The sequence below is a fragment of the Tenrec ecaudatus genome, chromosome 15 (assembly GCF_050624435.1).
Source record: "Tenrec ecaudatus isolate mTenEca1 chromosome 15, mTenEca1.hap1, whole genome shotgun sequence".
NCBI lineage: Eukaryota > Metazoa > Chordata > Mammalia > Afrosoricida > Tenrecidae > Tenrec > Tenrec ecaudatus.
Window position 1 is genome coordinate 54,393,756 of NC_134544.1, and position 27,414 is coordinate 54,421,169.

Sequence of the window (27,414 nt, forward strand, 5' to 3'; positions counted from 1 at the left end):
GTTTATGGTTCAGAAATTTTGTTTTCTGCGTAGGAAAAATGCCACAGAAACTGTTGTGATGTTGACACAGCTTACAAGGACAGCTCAATGGGAAAAACCTCAAATGCAGGAATGGTTTTCTCGGTTCAAAAGGGGTGAAATGTTAATTAATGCAAACCTTGTTCTGGACGCCCGTCATCTTCCTGAACCAATGAAAATGTTGACTGGTAGTGTGTTTGGAGTTTGTTCCACTAGTTCAGACTTAATCTAGCTTTCTATTTAGAGGTTCTAAAAGAAAGTGTAACAGTGTATGACCAAAAAAGGCCTGGTTTGTGGCAGATGGGGCACTGGTTTTGCCACCATGACAATGCACCTGCTGACACAGCCATCTCAATGAGCCAATTTTGGGCAAAAAGCAGCATGCCTCTCTTGCCCGTGCACCTTACTTACCTGACCTCACGCCATGCTCTTTTTTGTTTGTTTGTTTGTTTGTTTCTGTGAATGAAGAGGGGTATGAAAGGACAGTGATTTGAAGACTTAGAAGAGGTGAGGGAAAAATGAGGGAGGTGCTGTCAAGCCATCTGTGTTAGTCTGGGTATGTTAGAGAAACAAATCCACAGAAACTCATGTATAAGAGAGACTTTCATGTAAAGGTTAAGTGTACATCAAGAAAAAACCCCAACCCAGTGCTGCCCAAGCCCACAAATTCAACATTAACCCCTATGTCCGACACCAATCCACAAAGTCCTCTTCCATCTCACAAAACAAACGCAATGATACCAACTGCAGGAAGAAAGCCGAGTCAGTGAATGTGTAAGTATCTCAGCACTGGCAGGGGTCTCCACATGGCTGCTCCAGCACCCAGAGCTGCATCAGGGTAGGTCCACGTGGTTTCTCCTTGGGGATGTTTTGCAGGAAGTCAGCTGTGCAAGCTGAAGCAGGGAACTGCTAAGGCAGCTGCACCCTGGTGGGACCATCAGAAAACAAGAGACCTGAGAACTTGAAAGGCTAGATTCACTGAGCCATTTATTCCCCCGCCCTTCAATTAACCCCACATGTGCTTATTGGCCAGGTTGGCACAATAAACTAACTACCTCACCATCCAAACAGATGAGTTTGAAAAATGTTTCCAAGGGTGAAATAGCAGATTTGATAAGTGTATTAAGTATGATGGAGAGTACTTTGGAGATGATAAGGTTCTTTTGTAGAAAAATTTAAATACATAGCTTTGGGGGAAATTTTTCCAATTTGGGGGAGGATACCCCCTTGTGTGCTGCCATATGTACAATGAACCTTGAAACTAAGTGAAAGAAATTAAGTACAAATGATCACATATTATAGAAGGGGGCTTCAAAAATGAATAGGAAGTGGAATTGACATATAATGGAATTTTCCTAGGAATTTTGGAATTATACCCCCCACTTGCCACTCCAACACCTTTGTGTGCGATGTCCAGATTTGACAAATCCATAAAGACACAGAGAATATGATAGGATGTAAAGTCACTGCCAGTGGGTTTCTCTTTTGAGGACAAAATGCTTTTAAATTAGATTGCAGTAATATTTGCACAACTTTCTAAGCACACTAAAACAATTGACTTACTCACTTTAGATGGGTGAATTGTATGGCATGGAGGTTATATCTCAGTGTTGTGTGGCTGAGTCCGTTCAAACTAACAGCAACCCTATGTACAACAGAATGAAAGCCTGTCGGGGTCCTGCGCCATCCGCACAATTGTTCCTGTGCCAAGCCCATTGATGCAGCCACTGTGTCAACCCATCTTGTTGAAGGTCCTCCTCTTTTGTTGCCCCCCTACTAACTATGATGTCCTTTTGTAGAGACTGGTCTTTGCTGAGAACATGTCCAGAGTACATGACACAAAGTCTTAACCATCCTTGCTTCGTAGGAGCCTCTGACTGTATTTCTTCCAGGACAGATATTTGTTCTTTAGCAGTCCACGGTACTTTCAATATTCTTTGCCAGCACCATAATTCAAGTGTATCTCTCTTTCTTCTGTCTTCCCTACTCAATGTCCAACATTCACATGCGTTTGAGGCAATTGAAAACACCTTGGCTTGGGTCCTAGTAGTGTAGTGGGTCAGTCATTGAGTCAGCAATTCGAAACCAGTAGCTGCTCTTTGGGAGAAAGAAGGGGCTTTCCACTTCTGTAAAGGGTTATGGTCTTAGAAACCCACTGGGCAGTTCTACCCTGTCTAATAGGGTCAGTATGAGTCAGGAGCAACTCAACAGCAGTGAGTTTGGTTTTCAAGTTGGGCGCACCTTAGTCCTGAAAGTGACATTCCTGTTTCTCAGCACTTTAAAGTCTTGTGCAGACTTACCAAATGCAATGTGTGTGATCTCTTGACTGGTGCTTCTTACAGCATTGACTGTGGCTCCAAGCAAGGTGAACTTGATAGTTTACATCGTTTCACCACTTACCATGATGTTAACTCTTGGTTAGGTTGTGAGGATTTAGTTTTGTTTACATTAAGTTATAATCCATATTGAAGGCTGAGGTTCTTTCTCTTCATCAGTAACTGTTTCAAGTCTTTCTCACTTTAGCAAGCAAGGTTGTGTCATTTGGATATTGAAGGCTGTTGATAAGCCTCCCTCCAAACCTGTGCTGTATTTTTCTACATATAGTCTGGCTTCTCTGAGTATTTGCTCAGTATCCACATTGAATAAGTATGATGACAGGATACAATGATGACACACACACACTTCTCTGATTTTAAACCAGGCAGTATTCCCTTGTTCTGTTTGCATACCTGCCCTTTGATATATTTGATGTTCCCTTTGCAAGTATCACAATATATAGTATTTTATAATTATTAAGCTAAAAGGGGATACAGTTTTAAAATTTTTGAGACAACATTGTTATATCATAATCAGGTTTTTATATCAATTTGTATAGATTTTTATATTTATAACTTTATTAATCCATTACATTGGTAGTTCATAGTTTATTTAAGCATTTGTTTTTTTTATGGAGCAATTAATTCTTTTCTTTTCAAACAATTACCATTATTAGTTATATTTATATGTTTCTCATTGAGCAATAGTGAATTCCCAGATGATGTATTCCTAAAATTAGGATTGTTGTTTCAATATAAATTTTGATTTTATTTTGATAATTTAGTTTTGATTGTTATCTAGTTAGTTATTCTCTAAATAATGTATATCAACTCAAATTCCCCCACCAGTAAGTAAAAGGAAACATTTCCTTGTAAATTCGCTAATACTAGGTATTATCAAATTTTATCTCTCTGTTTCACAAAAATCCATCTTGTAGTGTTTTAATTTGTATCATTTCAGTTATACAGTTAAGTGAGTTTTAAATTATTTATTATCTATTTGTATTTCCATTTTGGTGAATTTCCTGTCCCTATTTCTTGCCTATTTTTGGAGTAATTAATTATTTTCCGTATTTTTGAGGGCCTTAATATGGCGTAAGCATGATTTCCTTTCCATAGATGTGAAACTTGCTCCCCAGAGTCTTTACTTATCATTAGTATTACAGACCTTTCCTATCCCAATGTATAAATTTCTTCTTCTCTTTATTTTCTTGTGTTACTTTATGCTTTTCCAGAGATAGTTCTCTAACAACTCTAACCTACCTGAACTTTTGGGGGACTAAGGAAACATTTTGTGTGATTTTTAAAAATAAATAATCTAGTAATGTATTATAATACCAATAACATCTAAATATGAAATGTTTTTATTATTATAAAATAAATTTCAACAGATAATTGAAATTTATTATCACATTTACCTAGCTTTTAAAAAATCTCAATAACATTTTGATTATTGTCACTTTGGTATATGAAAGAGAAAATTTTTTCTTATTATTCAAAAAATGTTATTTTTCTGTTCTCTTGATTTTATGCTTGTTTATGCTCTTGTTTTTATTCTTTGACTGGAACTTTATATATTAATATATTAACAATATATAATATATATTAATGTTTAAATTAATCCAAAGTGGGAATTTCAAAATATAACAACTGTTATGGATTACTATGATTACTATTATGGATTAATAATAAAACTTGATAATAAAACTGCCCTTCACAAGCATGCATGTCTGTGTTTACTCTGGTCTATAAATTTGTAATTTGATTAAGATTTTGTAGTTTTATTTGTATAATTTTCACATATTACTTATTATTCATATTACTAGATATTATTTATTTTTGCTATTATGATAAAATTAATCTTTTCCATAGTCATTTTTGCTGTTAGAAAATAGGAGTAATATGACTGGCTGAGATTCATCTCTCTCGTGTTAGGCTATATTTCACACTTCGCCTTTCTTTACTTGTCTTGCTCAGAAAAATCCTGTACCTATCGACTGAGGCTGAACAGCTCAGTAGATGCTTCACTAGCTCCACTTTACTAAGTCTTAAGAGAATCAAACCAAGAGGACCCATAGTGCCCAACCTGTACAACAGTGTGCTTGGAAGTTATTGGACGTCTGGGATCTGCACCTGCAGCCCATGCTCTTTGAAAGCCCTTCTCTGAGAAAGCACCGAAACAAAGAGGTGAACAGCATCAAATTCCAGGAGGTGAGATTACCTTTTGAATAATAAGTCAGTCCATCCATGAGGACTCTAACGTGCTTTCTACTAGCTATCAAGGGAATCACTCTACTTTGATTGACTGAATTCGATAAATACCAATTTTCTTAACAAGATCCCCTTTCCTGGTCTGAGGTGATACCCAAATAATATAGCTTTTCTTTGCCTAAGAAGTTGTTTGTCCACCAGAACCTTCTTTTTCTCTGCCCCGTTCACTTGTTGCATGGGATAAGAAAGGCAACGTCCTTATTTGGGCAGCCCTACTGATTTGCATTTCTATTTTGCAGCTGAAATTCGTAAATCCTGCCAGGTGGTCACTCATTGCAGTGAAGACAGAGGGGCTCCTTTCTGATCAGCCTTGGGAAAGAGAGGAGCGTGGTCAGAGACAATTAATTGGCATTTACTGGAAGCATTGGCGCCCTGGTGGCACAGTGGTACTCGGGCTACTAATCAAAAGGTCAGCAGCTTGAAACCACCAGCTGCTCCTTGGCAAAAAGATGAGGCTTTTTACTCCCATAAACATTTACAGTGTCAGAAACCCACAGGGACAGCTCTACCCTGTCCTATGGGGAAAGTTTAGATGTTACTGGAAGCATAAAAGGCATGGCAAACTAATCATTGTTGTTAATACTTTCATCATCCTTCTTTTTTCTGTTTGGTTGGTCAGGTGTTTTCTTTGTGCATCTGAGTTTAGAGCCCAGGGGTTCTACAGTTCGGGACCCTCCCCTTGAGTGTCTTGGTATTCCCTTCAGCTCACTGGATTTATCAGGAGGAGCTCTATCCACAGAGCAGCACAGGATTGCTGGCTGAGAAAAGTGTGAATGCTGAAGCTGAGGGCGGAGTTGGCTTGTGGAATATTTTATCTGTTCTCTGAGTTTCTTGTCCCAGTACATCAACAAATTTGTTTTTGTTTAAAGACTTTCCCACACGAGTATCTGCCAAGTTCAGATGACTGCTTTTTGAGATTGATCTTGGTTTTCTTGGAACAAGAGCTGGGATTATATAATAAGCTCCGTTGAGCTCAGCGAAGGAAAGTTTGGCAGCATCGTTTCCAAGCACATCAGCCAGGCCTGGGCATAGACGAAGAAAGAAAGGCCTGGAAACTAAGTGGGTGTGGGTGGGAGGTCTTTGTTTGTTATCCCCACTTATCTGGATCATTTGGAAGTAAGGCACTGTGGCTGCAATATTCCATGATTCCAGCCTCACTCTAGGTTGATTTAAATTAAGTCTCTTGGGAAAAGGTCGTTAGTTCCTGACCTCTAAATTGGTAGTGCCCTTGCCAATATCCCTAAAGTGTCTATTTGTAGAATAAAAGACTTGTTCTTATGAGGTGTATATAGCACTTCACTATGATAGCCCTGCTTGCTAGGAAAAACTGTGAAGGGAAGAAGCGGCAAACATCCAATTCAGGTGACATAGGTAAGAATTTTGTGAATCCTTGGGCAAATTAGGAGATAAGTATCAACATAAAATCACACTGTGTGTAGAGTTGTCATTTAACAAAGGCTCATAGAGTGCAATGAGGCACTGGTGGTTCAGTAGTCGCACTCGTGCCGTTCATGCAGGAGACCTGGGTGTGATGCTGAAGGCTATGGTGCTGAACAGGTTGTTGCAGAGTTTTCAGACTAAGATGCACATCGAAGAAAAGAAGGGCCGTGTATGTCTGAAAGCCAGCCAAGGACGACCCAGTGGATCACTGGAGCATGAGCCACAATGATGAGGTAGTATTTTCCTCTGTTCTTCATGCGGTCGTCATACGTTGGGAGAAGTCTATGGCAGCTAGCAAAGACAGGCGTGGGAATGGCTGTGCTTGATAAAGGAAAGCATTGGATGACCTCCATGAGATGCGACACGTTCCATGGGAAGGCTCGTGATCTTGGGTCACAGGACAGTAACATGAGAGGAACTCTAAACTATGTCAGGGACAGAAGTGCATGGTGGTTAATTCTAACACAGGCTTTTGAAGAGGAAGGGATAAACCATATTTGAACAGTATTTTCTAGGGTATGGGATAGAAGAAGGATATTAGAAACTTCGTGTTTGGCTCACTGGTGAGCAAATGAATTGACTATTTTCTAGTGCCCTGCTTCTCAAATGTAATGCTTTGCTGATACTTTTTAAAGTCTTCTTTTTAAAAAGTCCCAAATATTTTCTTTGGTAAAACAGGAAGGAAGAAAGGCAGGAAAGAAAGAAGGACAGGGAAATGAGAGGGGAAAGGAGGGGAGAAGTAAGGAAGGAGAGAAGGAGGGAGGAATCGAAAGAGCTCAAACTAGCCTATGGGAAAGAGAATTCATGGTGAGGGGTGGCTTTTCGTGTAAATTCTCCAGGAAGGACCATATTTGGCCCCAAGAAGGAATTAACCTGGGAGAGTGGTCAGAGTTCTTTCAGTCTTTACCTCTTTTCTCTCTGAAGCTCTGAATACTTCCTTACTCTTTTGGTAAAAAAAATTTGATGCTTTCTTTGAACTTCCTAGCAGAATACAAAGCTGTACCATAGCACCAAGATTTTTCCGATAGGGGACCAGCTCAATGGAGCGAACAAATTGGTCTCATTTTCAAATTCCTGAGGAAAGAGACTGATGATGTCCACTGAAATCCAGAGCTGCTGTTGTTAGGGACCATCAAGTCGGCTCTGACCCGTAGTGACCTCATGCCCCACAGAAGGAAACCCAGCCCGATCTTGTGCCATCCTCACAGTTCTTGCTGTGCCTGAGCCCATCGATGCAGCCACGGGGTCGTTCCATCTCCTTGAGGGACTTCCTCTGTTTTCACCTCCCTGCCACTTTATCAAACATGACGTCCTCCTCCAGGGACTGGTCTCTCCTGATAACATGTGCAACATATGGAAGAGGAAGTTTGCCATCCTTTCCTCTAAGGGCACTCTCACCTTACTTCTTCCAAGACAGGTCCGTTTGTCCTTTTAGCAATTCATGGTGCTTCTCCAGCACCACAATTCAAATGCATCGAATCTTCTACAGTCTTCCTTATTCAATGTTCAACATTCACAAGCATATGATGCAAAGGAGAATACCATGACTTGGGTCAGGCGTCCATGGCCCTCAAAGTAACATCTTGCTCTTCAATACTTTAAAGAGGTCTTGTGCAGCAGATTTACCTAATGCAATATGTCTTTTGATCACTTGGCTGCTGCTTCTATGAGCATTGATTGTGGTTCCAAGCAGACAAAATGCTTGAAAACTTCAACATTTCTCCAGTTTATGATGATGTTACCTCTTGGTTCAATTGTGAGGATTTGGGTCATCATGACGTTGAATTGTAAATCATACTGAAGGTTATAATATGCAAGCAAGCTTATGCATCATCATATTGTAGGTTGCTAATAAGTCTTCCTGCAATCCTGGCACCAGATTATTCTTCCTATAATCCAGCTTCTCAGCATACAGATTTAACAAGTACTGTGAGAGGATACAACCCTGTCACACACCTTTTCTGATTTTAAAGCATGCGGTCTTCCCATGTTCTGTTCACAAAACTGCCTCTTGGATCCATGTCCAAGTTCCTTATGAGCACAATGAAGTGTTCTGGAATTCACAGTCTCAAGGGTATCCACAACTTATTATAATCTACACAATTGAATGCCTTTGCATAGTCAACGAAACACAAGGAAACATCTGTCTGGTATTCTCTACTTTGAGCCAAGATCCGTCTGACATCAGCAATTATATCCCTTGCTCCAAGTCCTCTTCTGAAACTGGCCTGGAATTCTGGCAGTTCTGTATCAATGTACTGCTGAAACCATTGTTGGATGATCTTTAAGAAAAAATCATTTTATTGGGGGCTAGTATAACTCTTATCACAATCCATACATTGTTGGCTGATCTTAAGCAAGATTTTACTTGAATGTGATATCAATGGTATTATTCTATAATTTGAGCATTCTGTTAGATCACCTTTCTTTGAAATGGGAACAAATATAGATCTCTTCCAGTCAGTTGGCCAAGTAGCTGTCTTCCAAATTTCCTGGCACAAATGAGTGAATGCTTCCTGTGCTTCTTCAGCTTTCTAAAATATTTCAGTGGGTATTTCATCAATCCCTGGAATCTTGTTTTCAGCCAATGCAGTCAGCACAGTTTGAAATTCTTCCTTCAGCACCATTGATTCTTGTTCATATGCTACCTACTGAAATGGTGGAATGTTGACTATTTTTGGTGCAGTGACTCTGTGTATTCTTTCCATCTCGTGCTGCTTCCTGCATCATTCAATATGGTTCCCAGAGAATCTTTCAAGTTTGCAACTCAAGGTCTGGGTTTTTTATTGAGTCCATTCAGGATAGGGGAGTCCTATTGTAGAAATGAGCTTTACATCCTAGACACGAGCATGCCAGAGAGACTGTTCCTAAGGAGGCAGAGGTCAGGCAGACAAGTCAAAATGCCCACAGTTTCTAGTCTCTGTAACTGATCACCTGTGCTTGCTTACCTTGATAAGCACTGCAGAGTGGAAGATGGAAGACTTGACTTAAATTTATTGAAGTTTCCATAATCCTTGTTTTGATGAAAATCATGGGTATTCCCATTGAAGTGTAAGGCAAATTCCATCTCACATAGTTGTTATGATGAACAGGAATTTGAGAAACTTTTGTGAAGGATGGTCACTAACTTAGAAGAACAAAACTTTGCAGCCTTTAAATACTGTACACTGGCCAAACTCAGAAGTCAATTGTTTGATTTTGCCTTTAAGTTTCTTTTTGCATCTGCTGTTCTCCCAATTACTGATGATGCTCCTTTTACAGTTGATGCAGGTAGTTCTCTGCCAATTCTTTCCGCTTCCTAAAGAGGATTTGGTGAAAGATCCTTGAATGATCTGTACCATTATTGAAGGGGTAAACCAATAATGAAGCAAGTAAGGAAGCTCTAACTGTGGGGCTTTTATTGATAAGCTAGCCAGAAAAATGAAGAGACCAACTCAATGCTTCTTGGTCTTATTTCCAAATTTGTTTTTAAGAGTCCACAAATGTACCCCAGAAATGCAACCTACCTTTGAAGTTAACTCTGATTCATCAAATCTTAACTGTTTAGTTTTTAAAAGTTAATTTTGTTACAGAACTAATTCTAGGATTTCATTGAGTCTGGTAGTTGACATTGTTTGAGAAACACAATATCATTTTTGTTTTGTGGTAAAGCATATTTAACAGGAAGCTTATCATTTTAACCGTGTTAATGTATAGTGCAACAGTGCTGAGTATACTCACAATGTGTATATCCATCATCACTGTTTATTTCCAATATGTGTTCATCATCCCCAACAAAAATGGTATTTCCACTAAGCACTAGGTCCTTATACTCCAATCCCAATTCCTGTAACATCTAATCGACTTCCATTTCTATGTATTTTCCTTGCCTAGAAATATATACGTGGGATCATGTAATATTTGTCCTTTTGTGCCACAATCTTTAAAAAAAATGGCCCTAGAAAAAGTTTTTGGCATTACCACACAAAGATACTCGGAATTGAACAAGCAATGCCTTTCATAGTTTGAAGTATAATGTTTTCTGCTTCTAAACAAATCTTAGTTACATATGCACATTTATTCTATTATAGTTCACATTGTTTCCTTTCATTTTCAAAAGGATTTGATCTCTTAAGAAAATTTTAATTATCTAGAAAAATTGAATCAGATATACTGACCTCATTCATAAATGATGTTTTTATTACTTGACTCACAATCTTAAGTGATTCGATTAAAGGGAATCTTATCAACAAAAGATTGAACCCAGAACTGCAAGGTTACTGCAAGTTATTTAAAGTGTGACAGGGTTTTAAATACTTAAAGCTCCTAGGATGTATTTTAGATGAGGAATAATAGCAAAAGAGAACAAGATGTTATTTTCTTGGTGGCTAGTGCCCAACAGCTCTCAATGACTAGCAATGGTAAGTCGACTATTTCACTTACCTGGGCCTCCATCTAAATCCTAGTGTCTTACTCTGTCAATGTCAGCCATATGTCTGGGGTGCCATAAGTAAAATGGAAACCAAAGAGCCAGCTGTTAGAGGCACAGGTGTGTATTAAAGAGGGGCATCTTAATCTAACGAAACTTGGAATTCACCTGACCCATTTGCCTCGAGAGTGTTCAATTCCTGAAGTCTGGCACCTGGGGGTGGGGGTGCCCGATGAAGCTGATGACATGAAGGAGCAGGTTCAAGCAGGGTCTCTTTGCACATAGCTGGCTCCCAAGGGGAAGAGCATGATAGAAAGATGCTTTGTTGTGCATGTCCGAGTCCTCTCCTAGGTTCACCACGTCAAAAAACTCATTCTGTCTCCAACTGGTGAAGGCTCTGAGTTGGGTTAAAAGGCCAAGACTATTTAGAAAGAAAAATAGTTTTTCAGAGAAATGAGAGGAGATGGGAAGATGTGTTTCTTCCTTGTAGGACATTCTTTTGGCATAGACACCAGAATGCTCGCGCCTGATACCCTCCGCAGTAGGAGAATTGTGACTCGTTCAGGCAGCTTTGGGGACTGTAGTATAACAGCTGAGAAGATAAATGTTCAAAGGAGATCTCTTTTCCTCATCGTTGCAAACCTTTTTTGGCCTGGTTGCCTGGAGTTGTTCTGATTACATTAGCCCATGAAAATGATGCATTGTGGCTTTGGGAGAAAGAAGCTAAAGTTATGAAAAATAAGATAAATTCATTTATATAGTTACATATTCTCAAAGCATGGGAGTTATTCAGTTGGGAGACAGCTTTTGAACACTTGAGGTTTATAAAGCGTTTATAAAATAATGGGGAAGGTTAAAAACCAATTAATATAAGAGAAATAGACATTTGAAAATATAAAAATTTATTGTAGGGTGAATTAAGGAAGTAATTTTGCTGGTGGTCAGGGTTAACTGAAGAGTTTGCAGTGAAAGTCTTTTTCACAAATTTCCCTAAGTTTTATTAATTTTCTTGTTGAGAGTATACATGCAAAATATATACCCGTTCAACAATTTATACACTCACAGTTCAGTGACCTTGATTAGATTCTTGGAGTTATTCATGCTTGCCTCCCTTTTCTGAGCTGTTCTCCCACATTAACATAAACGTATTGCCTCAATCTAACTTAACTAGTTGTAAAGTTAGAACATTATTAGCCAGTGAGCCTAAAGAGAACATTATTAGGCATGTTGTCAGGTTGGGAGCCCTCATGGTGTGGTGTTTACTTGTTGGTACTAAGTACAAGGCCAGCAATTTAAAAGCACCAGCAGCGCCATGGGAGAAAGACCAATCCTTCTACTCATGTACAGAGTTACAGTCTGTGGAACTCACAGGGCATTCTGCCCTGCCCTACAGGGGTTCCATGAGTCGACATTGACTTGATGGCATTGAGCTTGGTTTTCCTTTTGGTTGTCTATTTGATCCCTTACGAGTCAAACCAAGCTCAATTCTGACTCACAGGGATGCTCTCAGACAGAAGAGAACTGTTTCATCTGGCTCGGCGGCTATACAACTTTATGGAAGCCGATTGCTCCATTTTTCTTCCACAGAAAGTTAGTTGGTTCAAAATGTCCATCTTTTGGGTAGCAGCCCAACTCTTAACCGCTATGTCATCATGACTCCCTGAGATCATAGAGCTAGATCCTAAACATGCAGAAGGCTCAAGGCAACCTATTTTCACTCATGAAGCAAAACGATGGTCCTGTTTTAAGAAGACTTCAGGAGATATGTTTGGTTTAAGGTTTAAAGATCGTCTCAGAGGAATTCATTTCAGGGGTTCATCTACCTTCCAGGATGCCACCAAGTCTGAAGTCCATGAGAATTTGCAACTTTGTTCTGTATTATATTGCTTTTGATCGGGAATCTTCTGTGAAATCTCTGATCTAAATGTTCAATAATGGAAGCAAGGCTCCATCCAGTTCTTCTGTTCTTGTGGCAGTTGATCATGGGAGTAATTAGTGACATATTCCATAACCTCCTCCTATTCCTGTCTTTCCTTCCTCTATTACTACAGGGGGATGGGGGGATATATACCACTTTTTGTGCCATGGGTAACTGCTTACAAGCTTCTACGACCCCAGGCATTATACGACAAGCTAAGGGAGCACAGAAGCACTACACATGAATGTCCCATGAAACCGTGACCTAACCCCCCAAACTAAAGAACCAAGTCCCATGAGGTGTTTGGCTGTGCATTAAGTAAAAGTGAGTCCTGATCTATGATGATAAGGAAATGGTGAATGTGCAAATAGGGACCACAGAGTCACAAATCTGTTCTAAAGTAGTTCTGTGTCTCCACACATAAGGTTTACACCCTTCGAAACATACTGGGGAGATTTTTTTCTGATGTCATCCTAGGCTGAACGTGAAATATTATGATGATGCTGTTGCTGATGTTGATGGAAAGAAGATAAATGTTGTGACAGACGCCCACAATGTTTTTGGCAGGAAATAAGATTCCATTTCGTATGATGCATTTCAAGGGAAAGATCTGTAGCATCGTGGCATGTTTTTGGCTCGTGGCTATGCTATGGGGTCCGGGATCTGGACAAATGTGGAAGGCATCAGGTCGAAAAGCGATGCGTAGGCTATCTTTCAGCCAAAGTTACTGACAAGTGGGAAAATTGCAATAATTCTCTACCTACACATTCCAACAGAAATGGTATCCCAAATGCCAGGAAGTACTTTCTCTCAAGAAAGAGAAAGCATTTAAATGTTGCTGAAGGAGCCACACAATGTTTTGCCGTGAACATAAGACCACCATGTCAGAGCTCTCTCCACAGCAACTAACAACAACACCCACCGTCTACATTGCTACTTCTCTGTTTCTATTCAGCCTGAAAGCAAATGCATAGTTTCTTTGATGTGATCAGAGAAATGCTTCTGTCCTTTTTCACTGGTGCCAAAGTGAGGATAAAGGTGAGTAGACATCCCGGGCAAGTTCTGTTGTATTAAAAAATAATGATCAAACCTCACTGCCATTGAGTCAATTCTGACTCACAGCAAAGTGAAAGGACATTAGAGAGCTGCTCTTGGGGTACCAGGCCGTCAAGCTTTATGGGAGCTTCATCTTTCTCCTATGGACCATCTAGTTGGTTTGAACTCCTGACCTTACATGTGGCTAGCAGGCCAGCACAGAACCCACCATACCACCAGGGACCCTTATTTTCTGTAATTAAAAAATAGATTCAGTGCCACCGACTTGATTCGACTCATAGTGACCCTGCTGTACACAGTAAAACTGTCCCCGAGGGTTTCCCAGCGTTATCTTTACACGAGTAGAAAGTCTCATTTTTCTCCCGCAGGTTGCACACTGTCAGTCTTGCAGTTAGCAGCCCAACATGTAAACACTACGCTACTAGAGCTCCACTACAGTAAATTGACTTACTCAGGGTTTCACCAAATAGTTTTTGGCGTTTCCAATTACTGTATCTTTTCTCACTCTATCTTCCCATACTCCTTTTACTGCTCTTCCTAAATAATTCCAAAAGCCAAACTCTCATTTTCTTTGAAATTTCTCTAGTCACTACAGTCAGTTTTAGTTGTTACTACAGTTGTATGTAATATTCCATAGTTCAAGTGGTTGTTGTTTTTATGTCTACGGCTGCACATCTTCTCTCTCCAATGAGATTGTAAGATTCTTGAGGACTTACTTAGAGGATTGGGATCCTTTATTCTCTCATAGAGTTCAATGAGTAGAGAATTCTTTGATAAGAGGGGTGAGGGAATGACTGTATTTCAGCAACGTGTTGTAGCACTGAATACAGTAGGTTTCTGAGACAGCAAAGCACTTTTGAACTAAACTGTAATTAATATATAACATCAAATCTTGGTAAATACAACTATATCCCACTTCACAGAAAATGTATAGCTGTACTTTTTTAAATTAGAAAATAGGAAAGGCTGACAATCAGGAAACTAAGTATATATTTCTAAATGTTAATAAAAATATAAATTTAAGTGAAAGAAATAGGAAGAAGAATTAAAAAGTTGGTAACAAACAAAAAGTTAAAGGCTTCAAAACGTCATGGTTTGTTTATTATAAAATCAATATGGTAAAATTGCTTAAGGCAAGATTGATCAGAAAAAAAGGTAAAATAATATTAGCAATAAAAAACATTACATTGTTACAGATTCTACCATCAGTAAAAAATTACTTTCTTAAAGTTATGCAGGCTTGTTAGTGGATTGATACTTAGAAATGAACTGCTTAATCGGTAGGCTCTAATAGATGAATATTGTTTTAGGCTGGGTCGACTAGAGAAACAAATCCAGTTGCAATCAAATACGTAGAAGAGAGCTTTTTATCAAGAAGTAATTATATATCAGGAAAGCACCCCAGCCCAGTCCAACTCACACGGCCACATGCAATGAAGGAGACTGAAGGAGGATTACAGGCTGGTGGGCGCACAGTTACATGGATCCGAGGGCTGTGGAAATATAGCAGGGCTCTGGGAGCTCTCTAGGTGGCCAGAAAGGGAAGGCCGGGAGAGAGGGAGGTCCCCAAGGTCCTCCTTATGAGAAGCTACACCCACAACAAGGCTCCATCAGGCTGATTGACAGACTGGATAGCACCCCAATACCTTTATGTATCTTCAAGTTGACAAAAATGTATGTAATTACCTCAAGTATGTTCATTTAGAACTGTTTTAGTCTGAACTCAGAGAAACCTTTCCATCTTTTTGCTTGGGTAAAACGAGTACTTTAAAGGATGGTTATTTGAATACTGTATTAAACTGTTATAACAACGAAGATGCAGTGAGGGCCAGGGTTCCCTAAAACCAAGCCCTCAAGAGCGCTAGACCTCTTGTTTGTTTACTTGTCTCTACATTGTCATCTTAATTCTTGCCTACTGCAAGTGAGCTCTCTTTACATTGTAGAAACCATCACTGCCAACAGCCCCTGATTCGGACCCCCTTTGTTTCCTGTTCACGAATCTCCTGCCTCGGTTCTAAGAATATTTGATAAGGACTACTTGGTCCAGATTGAGACAGCTGGTATTTATGGCCAAAGGATCAGAATTCTATAAATACTGATTGGTCTGTGTATAAAGCCATTCACAGGGGAAAGGCGCACCATTATGGGGGGTGGACCACAAAGACTAGCATCTCCCATGAATAATATGGAAAATAGCAAGAAGAGTCCGTTGACCTTGCATAAAGCCCGAATCTATAGAAGGAGTGACATTATTTATCTGTGACACAGGACCTTCATTTTAATGATCACATTTCCTGGTAGGATGTGTATGAAAGACAGATTAGAACTCTATCATTTTGATGATTCATGTTTTAATGTGGGTTATCTAATAAACAAAGGAAAGAAAAGGGATCAACGATCCTTCCCGACAATTGTTTTTTTTTAAAAGAAAAATGTGTCCAAAACTTTAGAAATTTCTCTTTCTAGAGATTCAGACTATAAAACATCTTTGACATTTAAGACAAATGGAATAACAATCTACATTCTCTTATAATTTGCCTGGTAATTTGACAAGAAATATTTTGGAAACTTAGAAAAATAAATATTCGGATTAAAGACTACTTTTGTGTGGTTAGAATATGACGTTTAATGGAGAGAAACATGTAGTTAGGGGAAGCTCAGTGGTATCTGATGAATGAAGGGAGAATGAGGTCACCATAAAGCATACTCAATTCAGGATAAGAGTATCTCGTCTCAGAATGTGCGTTGGGAAAAATGGAGGGAAAAGAGGAAGCTACCCACAAAAAAATACTAGTAGCTTACACTTGACATTTTATGTCATGGTTTATAGGAATAGCATTTCATACACAGCATTTATTTGTAGTGGAGTCGATGAGTCTGATAGCACAGGGGCCTAATTGATGAGCAGCTCACAGAAGAAGGCTGACGGTTTGAATTCCCAGCTTCTCGGAAGAATGAGGAAACTTTGCATGGCAGTTCTGCTCTGTCCTGTGGTGTCACCGTGAGTCTGAAGCAAATCGAGAGCAGTGGGTGTTTTGATGAGTCAAGGAATATCGAGAGAAATTGATAATTGAAAAATAATTTCTTCGGGGGATAGTTTCAGTTTAAAGTTTCAATTTTGTGTCAGGGTAATATTTTAGGAGTTTATCTAGTCTCCATGAGTATGGAATTATGAGACTTTGAAATTCTGTTTGGTGCTCTTCCATTTTCGATCAAGTTTCTTCCAGAATCTTTGATCAAAATGGTCATTAGTGACAGGTGGGCACCATCCAGTTCTTCTGGTCTCCAGGCAGAGGAGGTTGGTTTTCAAGGTAATTAGCCACACATCCCCTTTCCTCTCTGAATTCTTTTAAAACCAAACAATAGTTAACTTAGCTAGTTAAAAAAAAATCAGCTTGAACAGTATGAACTATCTCATGGGATCAAGTTGTGGAAAGCAATTTTAAAGATTAGGTAGGAGTCTTATAGGGCAATGGTCTGGTGTTAATGAGGGAAAAACAGTTCAGAGAAGGAGCAAGAGGGTGGTGATACAACATAAAGAAAGTAATCAACAGGACGTGCGTCTGCATGTAGAAAACAGTTGAATTGGTACACCAAAAACATGCATGAAAAAGAAGTTACTGTTGCTTGTCCTTAGCAACCGTCTTGCACATTCTGCTGTGGTTGTCATTTTGATCTTACGCTGTCTACGTGACTTTTGTGGTGGGGCAGTGAGGTGGGGAGCATCATCGTGAAACTCTGTTGTTTCTTTGGCAATAAAACCAGAGGGCTAATAGACTTTAATCGAACAAGAATTGGTTGACTTAGACAGTTGGGTTAGCAAGCCGGGAGTAAGTTTAACTGTGAACTCTGCTGCTTTTCATTGGAATGAATCGTCTTCCACAGATTTATCTTGGTTCTGCCTGGAAGCACATCTTCCTCCCGCATCAGCAGAGAGTGAGGAAGCAGTCTGTGTCTTAGAAGTAGAACCACTGAGGAAGGAACACCTGGGACTATGTTACCTTACACGCAAAAGGGATTTTGCAGATGCCATTAAATTTAAAATTTTGTGACAGAGAGATCCTTCGGATTATCCAAGTGGGTGACATTTAATCAAATGGCTCCTTATCATTGGCAAAACGTTCCTATCTGAGTTCAGGGTGGGAGAAAATGCCCCCACAAATGAATAATCAGAGAAATGCCAGGTCTCTGATTTTGAAGATGGCGGCAGGTGGTCATGAGCCAAGGAAAGTGTGACTTCAGGAGCTGGAAAGGACACTGGGCCTCTGGAAGGAACCCAGTCCTTTTCCAACCTTGACATTTTAGTCCAGTGCAATATTTTTATTTAAAATAAAACCTCCAGAACTATAGAGTAATAAATGTATGTTGTTTAATGCCATTATGATACAATATTTATTGTGCAATAGCAAAAGAAAGATAAAAACATATCATTTTAAGACATTTTATTCATTTATTTATTTATTTAACATTTTATTAGGGGCTCATACAACTCTTATCACAATTCATAAGACAACATTTTAAATATGAGGAAAAATGAATTCCATTTGACCAGAACTTCTTTGTCAGAATTGTCTTGGCTATTCTTGTTTATTTTTCCATATACATTTTATTTTATTTTTCTAAACCATTTATTAGGAGCTAATCCAGATATCATACCCTTCCATATCTATATACATTTTAACATATATACATAAAAATATCAGTCTTTCTAGCCTGCTGTTCCTGCACCCACCCCAAAATAAGACAAATTGGGATTTTGAATTGGAATTTTATTGAATATATGTACTAATTTTCTGAAATATTGCCTTTATAATTTTGCATCTTAGGGTCCCAAAACATGTAAAATATAACTACCAATCTGCAATACAAAGATGATATAACCTTGATTTGCATAGAAAACTTCAAGTACTTACTGATGAAGAACAAAACCTTCAAATGGATTGAAGTTCAACATGAAGAAAACCAAAATTCTTACAATGGGCCAATAAGCAACAGTATGATAAATGAAGAAAATGTTGATATTAGCAATGATTTCATTTTAGTTGGACCCCCAATTAATGCCCACGGAAACATCATTCAAGAAATCAGATGACGTATTGCATTGGATTTGTGTAAAATGTTGTAAAATGCCTGTAGTAAAATGCTAGAAAGCAAAGATGGCACTTTGAAGTGCACCTAGCATGATCCATGGCATTCCTCCCCTGGTAGTGTAGTGGTTATGCATAGGGTTGTGACCCTCAAGGGTGACAGTTTGAAACCACCAGTGGCTCCTGAGGAGAAAGATGGGGATTTTAACTGAAACAGAGTCTCGGAAACTTACCAGGACAGTTCTACCCTGTCTTATAGAGTTGCTATGAATTGGCATCAACTTGAGGACAGTGAGTTGTTTTAAAAAAATTTTTTTATGTGCATGCGAAAGCTGGATAATGAATAATAAAGACTGGAGATCCAAGTGATAGAACTTTGCAAGGGCAATGGCTTCTTTATTGCCGATACATTTTCCAACAGCATAATGATGAGTATACACGTGAACATAACCAGCTGAGAGAAACAGGAATTAAATTGACTACAGTGATGAGGGAAGATGATGACGAAACTCAGATTTAAGAGCCAAAACAAGTCCAGGGGCTGACTTTGGAACACACCATCAATTGCTCAAACGCAAGCTGAGGTTGCAATTAAAGAATGAAAACAAGTCCATAAGAGTTGAAATGGGAGCTTAAATACATATCTCCTGGATCTAGAGACTATTTCAAGAACAAATTTGAGGCATTAAACATTACCGACTGGAGAACATTAATGACTGGAGAACATTAATGACTGGAGAGCAGATGAGTTGTGGGCTGGCATGAAGAGCATCATACACGAAGAAAGCAAAACATTATTAAAAAGACAGGAAGGAAGTAAAAGACAAGAGGGCATAGCAGAAGAGACTGTTCTTGACATTGAAGTAGGTCAAGGGATTGGAAGAAACTATGTGCCGGTTCTTCATGAACACCATAAAATGTTCTAGAATTCCTATTTTAAACAATGTTATCCATAGTTATGATCCACACAGTTGAATGTGTTTTCCCAGTCAATAAAAAACAAGTAAACATCTTTCTGATATTCTCTGAGTTCAACCAAGATCCATCTGACATAGAATGATCTCCCTCATTCCATGTCTTCTGAGTCAGTTTGAATTTCTGGCAGTTCTCTGGAATAAACTGCTGTATCATGTTTTAATTGTCTGCAGCAAAGTTTTATTTGCATATGGTCAATGACATTGTTTGTGTGTTCTGTTGGGTCACCTTCGTTTGGAATGGGCACATACATGTACCTCTTTTCAATTGGTTGGCCAGGTTGCTCACTTCTAAATTTCTTGGCATAAAGTACTGAGTGCTTCCACCACTTGAAATATTTCAGTTATTATTTGTCAATTCCTAGAACTTCATTTGTTGTTAATGCCTTCGGGAAACCTTGGGATTCTTTCTTCAATACTCTAGGTTCTTGATCATAAACTATCTCTTGAAATGGTCAAATATCAGTCAATTCTTTTTGTTACGGGAACTCTGCATGTCCTTCCCATAGTCTGTTGATGCTTCCTACATCATAAATATTTTGCCAGGGAATCCTTTTGTGTTGCAACTCAAGGCTTGAACTTTTTCTTCACTTCTTTCAGCCTTGTATATACTGAACATGTTTGTCTCTTTTGGTTTTCTGAGTCCAGGTTTTTGCATATTTCATTATAGTGCTTTACTTTATCTTCTTGAGTTGCCATTTGAAAATTTCTGTTCACGCTCTTACTTCAGTATGGATTGCAATGTAATGTAAACAATAACAACAAAAATCCTCACAATTGGATCAATAGATAAAATCATGATAAACCAAGAGACTGAAGCGGTCAATGATTTCAATTTACTTGGATCCACGCTCGACATTTTTGGAAGCAATTGAAATCCAAAGGATGGATTGAACTTGGCAGTGAAGAATCCCAAAGATCAGATAAAAGAATTGTTGGAAACATTTGAGAGATTTGGCAGCATGGCAGGAGACAAAATTAGCATGCAAGACCTCTGTAAAGGAAATTAACATAGCAATAGTATTGTTTTTATAAATCAAGTCTTTGAAATTTTCTCTGTATGAAATCATATCATCTCTAAATAGGGAATGTCATACTGAAGACTCTATTCTTTGATCTTCATCAGTAAGTGCTTCAAGTACTCTTCGTTTTCAGGGAGCAAAGTTGGGTTTTTGTTTTTTTTTGCATATCACAGCTTGTTAATAAGCCCTCCTCCCATCCTGAGGCTGTATTCTTCTTCATACAGTGATGTGTGAAAATGTCAACATCACCCACAGCATTCTATAAATGAAATGTAGTTTGCATCCAAATACCAACTACATTTTAAAAAGAAATTGAAAAAGGAATTCCTAACTTCTTATGGAGATTGAAGAGACCAGTGAAAAATAAAGAACAGCTTAAGAAGAAGAACAATGTATGAGGTTTCTCATTTCCCAACGCCAAAGCTTACTACATAGTCACAGTAGTTTAAACAGCCTGGTTCCGGTACAATGATGGTACACAGACCAATGGGGCAGAATAGAAAATACAGAAATAAATTCATCTACCTACAGACAACCGATCTTTTGACAAAGGACCACAAAACCTTTTTACTTGGATCCACAGTTAACACTCATGGAAGTAGCAGTCACGAAATTGGACAGATTGCAGATTGACAACAAAGGTCCCCAAATCAGTAAATGAGAAAGAGACATACTCTTCAACAGGTGTTGGAAAAATTAAATCTCTATCTGCAGAAGAATGAAACAGGAACCACACCTCAACTTATGTTCAAAAACACACTCAAGATGGATCAGAGACCTAAATGTAACGCCTAGAGCTGTAAAGATCTCAATAAGAAAGGAGGGACAAACTTACGGGTCCTATTGCAAGGCACTGACACAATTAAATATAACAAAGGAAACACAGATGACAAAATAGATGACTGAGGCCTACTAAAAATAAGACACTTATATACCTCAGAAGACTTGATGAAAGGGATAAAGAAGAGTCTACAGATGGGGAAAATTTTGACCATGACACAAATAAAAAACTATAGCACCTCAATAAGAAAAAGATAAATACCCCAATAAAAAGGAGGCAAAGAACATGAACATACAGTTCCCTCAAGAAAACATTCAAATGTCCAAGAAATATATAAGGAAATGCTCATGGTCACTAGCCATAGAGGAGATGCAAATAAAAACAATGAGATACAACCTTACCCTGAAAATGACAGCCACAGACAAAAACAAACAAAACAGAGGCTGAAGAGCGATCGAAAAGCTCATACACTGCTGGGGGCGCTGTAAATATGTAGCACCGCTGTGGAAGCGATGTAACACTTCCCCAAACAATTGTGAATAGAAATTCCATATGATCCAGCTATTCTTCTGCTGGTTATATATCCTGAAGAAGTAAGGCATCACACAAACAGACACACACACATCTATGTTCACTGCAGCACTATTCACAATAACAAGAAGAGGGAAATGACCTACATGTAGAAGGATGGATAAAGACATACTAGCACATATACACAGTGGGATAGTCTCACTCACTGTCATTGAGTAAATTCCAACTCATCGTGACCCTTTTGGACAGAGCAGAACTGCCCCCCATGGGTTTCAGGCTATCAATCTTTACTGGAGCAGAAAGCCTCATCTTTCTCCCTAGGAGCAGCTGGTGAGTCCACTAAAAAACTGACAAGACCATGAAACATCCCATGACATGGATGGATCGGAAGAATTTTATGTTGGGTGAAATTAGCCAATCTCCAAAGAACAAATATTATATGAGACTACTATTCCCAGCAGGGGGATCTCAAGATAAAGATTTTTCCTCCCAAAGGGAACAGACCTCAGATATTGGCAAGGGATGGGGGTGAGGGCAAGGGTAAAGGAGGGAAAAGAAAGCAAAGGGCTAGACTGTTAATAGACGTTAAAACAAACTTCAAACTCACTGCCATCACGTCAAGACTGACTCACAGTGACCCACTGTGGGTTTCCAAGACTTCCTGTTTATGGGAGTAGAAAGCCCAGTCTTTCTGCCACGGTGCGGCTGCTGACCATGCAGCTCTCAGCCCAACACATCACCACTACACCACCAGGCCACTACACCACCAGGCCACTACACCACCAGGCCACTACACCACCAGGCCACTATACCACCAGGCCACTACACCACCAGGGCGCTGGCGAAATGCAAGTTAGTAGTCGCAAAGGGAAAATTGTGGATGAGGGGTAAACAACTGGGAGATTGGATTACTAGTCTAAACTATTGGATTTAGAAAAAAGGTGATCTGAACTATAACTGCTCCCCCACCTAATTTATTTATTTATTTTAAAGTGTATTGCACTGGCAAATGCTGCACCAGATCCATTTAAGTTTTGAGAGAGCAAAGATTTCACAGTGAAATTCAGGTGTATTTGATGCACACGGTGGTATTTTCAATCACTTTTGATGCTTGTAAAAACTGGACAAAGAATAAGGAAGGTCACAGGAGAATTATGATGTTGGGGAAGAAGATTAAATACCAAGGTCTTCCAAAATAACAAACAAATCTGTCTTGGAGGAAGTACAACCAAAATGTTCCTTAGAAGTGAGGATGGTGAAACTTCACCTCTGCGTTTTCAGGAGAGACCAGTCCCTGGAAAGAAGACTCCTCCCCAGCCTGGTCAATCATAACAAGTGTGAACACAGCACAGACCTAGTGGGTGTTTCTTCCTGCTGTGCGTCGGGTCAGTAGGAACTTGATAGCAGCCAACACCAGCCACTGAAGCTACAATGCAATTCAGATGCAAATCCCAACAGCTACCATGCAAAAGAAATAGAAAAACGAATGATGGATTTTAAATGGAAGAAAAGGGACCCCAACTATTCTAACCCCTGTTAAAGAAGAAAAAGTAGGAAGCCCCATAGTCCCCAACTTGAAACAGACTGGTATTAATTCAATGAGAGACACTTAAACCAGTGGAATATAATTGAGAACCCAGAAATAAATTCACTCCTTCATGAACAACCATTTTAAACAAGTGTCCAAAATCCATTCAATGGAGAAGAAACCATCTCTTTGTTAACAGCTCTTGTGGTTAGATGCCATCTCTATCTGAGTGACAGCGACCCTAGCTATGACAGAAGAAGTTCTGCCTGGTCCAAAGTCATTCTCAGAATCCTTCTTATGTTTGAGCCCACTGTTGTGGCCACACGTTTTTACTCTGACCCTTTGTTTTTCTTAGCATGATATCTTTTGTTAGCAGCTGATCCCTCGTGATCCTGACAACACGTCCAAACTAACATGGGATGAACTTTCACCGTCCTTGCTGCTTAGGAGAAGTCTAGCTGTCCTTCTTGACTTGTGTTTCTGGCAGTCCATGGAACTTTCAGCATTCTTCATGGCCATATGCAAATGCATCGGTTCCTCTCTGGTGTTCACTGTCCAGTCTTCACAAGCGTGAGAGGTGATTAAAAATACCATAGCAAAAAAGGGGAAAGAACCTAAATGTCCTTCAATGGGTGAATGGGGTAAGCAAAGTGTGGGCATCCAGACTATGGAATACTAGGCAACATAAAGAGTCCCAAACATTCTCTAATATGGATGCATCTGGATGACATAATGTTCAGTACATAAGCCAGTCACATCAGGACAAATTTTTTCTGGTTCCCCTTTTATAAGAACACAGTGTTTCTTGGTCATTATCAAGGATGATAAGGGGAGGGGGCTCATGCTCACGAATGTAGATGCTTGTCATTGTGGGGGGTAGAAAAAGTAGTACACAATCTGGGTGCAAAGAGCACAACTGGATCACAGTAAAAAATCACGCTAAAAAAAACTCAACAGAAAGTGTTTGTGCTGAGAAGATGACACCTGTAATTTGTCAGCAATACAGTAGTCACCAAAAAATGAGTGCCTAGTCACACATATAGGTATATAAACATATATGTGTGTGCTAGGTGCAGGTGAGTATATGTATTCACAGCTAGAAATATCTATGGACATATCTGTACCTATATGTGTGCATGCATATGTATTCATAGAGAACACAATGGCAGATAGATCTTAGACTTAATCAAACACCTTGTGTTAGTTCAGGTAGACTAGAGAAACAAATTCACAAACACGCAGATGTGTATAGAGAGTTTTATATAAAGGGTAACTGTACATTAAGAAAGCATCCCAGCCCAGTCCAGTCCAAGCCATATGTCTGATATTAACCCATTTGTCTGATACCGATCTATAAAGTCCTCTTCAGACTCATGAAACACATGCAATGAAATCAAATGCAGGACAACCACAGGCCAGTGGATGCAAAGTCTGTGGATCCAGTGGCGCTATAAGCATCTCAGCACTGGCAGGGGTCTCCACGTGGCTCCTCCAGTTCCCAGAGCACAGGGTCTATCAGCATAGTGCCATGTGTCTTGTCAGTAGAGTGTCTCCAAGGGAGTGAGCTGAGAGAGTGAGTCTCCCCCCTCCAAGGAGGAAATACTGGAGTATCCAGAATTCTCAGAAGACTATGCCCACATAGAAGCCTCATTGGCTATGACCCAACTGACAGACCAGGCTCCACCCCTTCACGCTTAATCCTCTCAAGTCCCAAATTGACACCAGAATATGTAACTATCACACCCCTTGAGAGAATGGTTTTTTGGGTTTGAAGGCCTAGGTTCTTAAGCTCATGGGACAATGTTGTCAAGTCACATCACCAAGTTTTGTATCCCAGTGATGTGAGTAGCACCTGGGGTCTTAAAGGCTTGCAAGCAGCTATGTAAAATACAACTATGTAAAATACAGCTATGTAAAATACAACAAATTCTTTATTTGTTAGGAGCAAAGTCTTAGAGAAGAAACTAGTCTATAAAGCTACACAGCCGACACAAGTCACAGTTTCAGCTCCCCTGAGATGGGAAGAATTAGAGGGTACCCAGTCACAACTACTCAGTGTTCTGATCAGAGCTACAATATGGACCTGGATACAATGAGAGAAAGAAAAAAAAAGGATCAGAATGCAAATTTTGAAAATTCAGGAATCCTGGACAAGTTGAGACTAGGGTCTCTCCGAGAGTAACGCCGTAAGACCTTCTGCAAACCTTGAATCAAAACTGTCACCTGAAGTCACCTTTTGGTGGAATACACATTGGTGTACAATATCAAGGGTATTACTCATGAGTACAAGGCTCCACATGAGACCAAAAGGTCAACAATTGCTCCATAGTGAAGATGGGAAAGCAGGATGGGTGGAGAATGTCTAGTACGAGAGATGTAGCAAGGAGCATGCAACCACTGAGAATGCCGACTCATTGTCACACATGTCAGGATCATCACTGAACAACTTGTGTAGTAAGGAAGTGGGAATCTAATTTGCCTTAAGGCTTTCACTGAATAAAAAACAGAGTATCTATATTCATTTCTTTAGGTCTTTTCAAATATTTAGAGCACCCCATTTAAAAATCTGTGAAGGCCTACAAGTCTGGGGTCCGGGGTCCAGGGCCCAGGGTCTGGAGTGGCAGAGATGAGCTGAGGCTGGGTTTGTCAGTATGACAGCCGTGGATGCCCCTGAGCTGGCATCAATTCAGAAAACAATGGCCTCACTAAGATAAACGGATACAATGCTGGACATAGCAGTAGGACAGATTAGTACAGATTGTCAGCCAACTGTGGGTGAGTGACTTCATGACTTTATTTTCAATTAAGCACTTACCTGAAAACAACAACAACAACACACATCCCAAACTACAATTATTAAGTTGATTCCACTCATAGCAACCTGCTGGGACAGAGGAGAGCTGCCTCATCGGAGCTCTAAGACTACACATATTTATAGAACAGACTGTCACATCTTTCTCCCACGGAGCAACGGGTGGGTTCAAAGAGTCAAATGCGTTAAGCACACACCACCAGGACGCCTGTAGCACATAGACATACTTTAGGCATATTAAAGATAGATGGCTATTCTCTGATATGTGTGTATGTGTGTGCGTGCACGCACAGACACACTGCCTCAGCATGAGTTTCAATAAAACTTGAATCGGTGCAGAGGTACGCCTGGAGGACCTTCCATAAAAAAGTCACTGTGGGTTGTGCGATAACATTGAACAGACTCCAGACAGCCTCTTATCTTAGGTATACAATAACGCCGCATAACTCAAGCCCAAAGGAGAAGTTAAAGCATGAGGTAACAGTAGCAACAGTAGCATGTTAGTGGAGTAATAACTCTCGTGGAGGATAACCCAGGATGGGTTTTATTGAATTCAGTTTATTTAGCTGGGATAAACGCAGATAGGCATCTCATTTACAAGAAGGTGCTAGCAAGAGGCCAGGTTATTACAAGCACATTTAGAAGATAAGCAATAGAACATGGAATAAAATCAGAGATCAGAAAGGGAGAGGAGGTTCCTGCATCAGCCTTTTGCCTCGGATAGGTCTATACCTAACCCAACTAAGAAAAATACTAATTGCCTTCTCAGACACCAGAAGGGATGAAAGGTATGTAAACTCCTATAGAATCTGTTCAATTACCCTTAATGACAAGCTGTCTTTCTGTCCAAGTTCCCCTTTTTGTAACTTAACTGCATTCGTCTTTGTCACTCGGATTTCAGGTGAATGAGAGTCACTGGTCAATGGTTTTCTCAAAAAGATTATTTAAAAATGTAAGAATAGTTATCATCGCTTAGCTTCTCCATTCCTCCCACCCTAGTTGACCAAGAGTAACTCCTTGAATTGATGTGATTTGTTCACCTTTAATCATTTGCTGATAAAATTTCTTGAGTTGGAATTGTGTCCCTCCACTCAGGCATCTCTTAGAATTATTCTATTCTATTGGCTTCCATTACCATTCTATTCTTAGATCATCAATCAGCCCAACCCCCCTCACACCTCACAGTTAGCTGCCTCCCTTGCCAGATCTCTGGGCTTAGAGTGCTTCTCAGTGTTTACCCATTTCCTTCCACT

General features: G+C 39.6%; 1 long non-coding RNA gene across 1 annotated transcript in view; it reads left to right on the top strand.

Annotated features, from left to right (window-relative positions):
- The window catches only part of LOC142427928 (uncharacterized), a 156,604-nt gene that overhangs the window by 108,264 nt on the left and 20,926 nt on the right, over positions 1-27,414 (top strand). Inside the window, exon 3 of the long non-coding RNA XR_012780116.1 lies at positions 4,311-4,544. This is a non-coding gene — a long non-coding RNA (uncharacterized LOC142427928). The remainder of the gene's footprint in view (positions 1-4,310; positions 4,545-27,414) is intronic.